Source organism: Triticum aestivum, unplaced genomic scaffold (genome assembly GCF_018294505.1).
Source record: "Triticum aestivum cultivar Chinese Spring unplaced genomic scaffold, IWGSC CS RefSeq v2.1 scaffold30827, whole genome shotgun sequence".
Taxonomy (NCBI): Eukaryota; Viridiplantae; Streptophyta; class Magnoliopsida; order Poales; family Poaceae; genus Triticum; species Triticum aestivum.
This window is the reverse complement of record NW_025228453.1, coordinates 36,326-39,069: the sequence shown is the minus strand read 5'-3', so window position 1 is coordinate 39,069 and position 2,744 is coordinate 36,326.

The window sequence follows — 2,744 nt, the reverse complement described above, 5'->3', positions numbered from 1 at the left end:
CTGGTTCCACACGGCGGCGGCGGCGCGGGCAGATCGGTGTCCATGAACATGCTGATGCTCTCGTCGGAGAACTACACCATGTGGGCGATCAAGGCGTAGGCGATCCTTGATGCCTACACGCTGTGGGAGGCGGTGGCGCCGGCAAACGACGTGGCAGTCAACAGGAAGAAGTGCAAGACGGCGAGGGCGATGATCTTGGCGGGGCTGCCGGAAGATGTCCTGCTGCAGGTGGCGGCGAAACTCACTGCAAAGGAGGTATGGGACTCCCTCAAATTGCGTTTCATCGGTGCTAAACGGGTGCGCGCGGCGAGGAGGGCGACGCTGCACGGCGAGCTGGATCGGTTGAAGATGGAGGACGGCGAGTCCCTGGACGTCTACACCGGGAGGCTGGCAGGGATGACGGCGAGGCTCGCGAGCCTGGGCGAGACGCTGAGCGACACCGAGCTGGTGAAGAAGCTCATGGAAACGGTGCCGGGCCTTCTCTTCCCTGTCGTCGCCGGGATTGAGCAGTTCTGCATGCTGGAGGAGCTGATGTACGACAAGGTGCTTGGGCGGCTGCGCGCGTTCGATGAGCATGTGCGGCGCCGTGGGTAGAGCGGCGGCGAGCAGGCAGACGGCCAGCTTCTGTACGGGGCGGCGCAGTGGCGAGCACGGGAGTGGTGCCAAGGGGGAGCATGGGACGATGATGACGACGCACGCAGCATGGCTACGCGGGATGGCGGCAACAGGTGTGGTCGCTGCTACAAGTGCGGTGAGCGCGGCCACTTCAAGCGCGATTTCCCGGAGCTGCGGAAGGCGCCAGCGGCGGAGCGGGCGCTGCTAGCGGACGCCGACGTCGAGGACAACGGCCTCCTCTAGGCCACGGCTTAGGGGGGTGTGTTGGGTTCAATAAGCAAGCCGAGTTCCTAGTTTCCATATTGTCCAATGAATTGTTGTCTCCCCCACAGATAACCAATTTCCACAAAGACACGGGAAAATAGTTATTCCACACACTAGACAATAGCGCCGGCAATAACAACGGCGACAACATGATCAATGGGGACGATGATGACCCTAACGACGGAGAATATGATTTGGAGGATGAGGAGGAAGGAAGCCTTGGCCCCGATGAGTATGACGCTTTCGAGCTACCCCTTGAGGTACCCCAGCTCAAAACTATGTGCAAGCGATTGGCTAGTACGACCAAAAGCATCAAAAAGAAGTCCCAACATCTCAAGACCGAAGAAGATGAGATAAACGAGATATGGAACGAGCTCCTTAGGGCCGAGCAGGCCCGAGAACAAGCTCGAACAGACCGGTGCTAACAGATCTTACCCCATGGCAACTTGCTAGACTAGATGGATGCGGAGACCGAGGACAGCGCGTTTTCAAAACGTAACTGGGTTGAAAGCCTCGACCGTCCTCCCTAGTGCAGAGATCGACAGATAGGCACTGAAAAATATGCCTTCGAGGCGCATGGAGCCCGAGGTGGAGTCAATCCACCACTGACCACCATGAGATACAAACCCAAGGGGAAGTGGCCCTTAAGCTCCGAAACCCCACATCGACCAATCTACAAGTCTCGGCAATGCCCACCTGCTAGACAGACAGGATATTTTGCGTAGCTAGCAAAGAATGGCGATGTGCGCGACTACACTTGCGACTACACAACAACGATGTCGGACGTACGCCACACGACTGCAAGTGTCTGAGGAGTTACACACCCTCGATACTTTACAGATGAGTTCATGCAACACCAGTTCCCTGCTAATCCCGTAATAGGAAGGGTGATGTAGCACAACAGTAAAAAGTATTTTCCTCAGTTAAGAACCAAGGTTTATCGAACCAGTAGAAGTCCACAAGCTAGCAAGATAAGTAGCACCTGCACACAAACAAAATAAATGCTTGCCCCCAACTTGGCAAGGGGGTTGTTAATCCCCTCATCTTGCTAGTTACAAAGTTAAAAGCAAATAGCGATAGACAATGATATGTCAAATGGAAAAATAGTAGAGAGAGCAATAGAGCAACACAAATAATAATAGAGAATGGACCCGGGTGCCATAGGTTCACTAGTGACTTCTCTCTCGAAAGCAAGTAATGGCATAGTAAACAAATTATTGTTGGGCAATTGAAAAATAAATATCATTCATGGCATAATCTTGTATAGGCATCATGTGCATGATAATTAGACCATAATCCATCTGCATCTACTACTATTACCCCACCCCAAGACCGCTATCCAGCATGCATGTCACAGTGTTAAGTTGGCAAGAAATAGAGTAACGCAATAAGCAAGATGACCTGATGTAGCTCAACAGAAAGAAACGTAGCAATAAGATCAATCCCCGTTGTTTTATCCTTAGTAGCAACAACACATCATGTGCCTTTTGCCCCCTTTTTGTCACTGGGCAAGATCACCGTGAGGTTGAACCTACTACTATGCACCACTCCCTCTGAAGAATTACCCGTCTATCTCGGGATAGGGAAGACAAATAACTCAAAAAGTACACATAGTTACTTAATCATACAACAAAGAAACTCCAATTCTATTCAATGAACAATCTGGTCATAAATCCACAAATCATCGGATCACAACAAAGACACCATAAGAATTACATCGGATTGATCTTAGAGGAGATCATTGTATTGAAGATCAAAGAGAGATAGAGAGAGAGAGAAGAAGTCATCTAGCTGCTACTATGGAACCATAGATCCTGAAGTAACTACTCAGACATCAACATGGAGGCAGCAAGGTTTATGCAGAT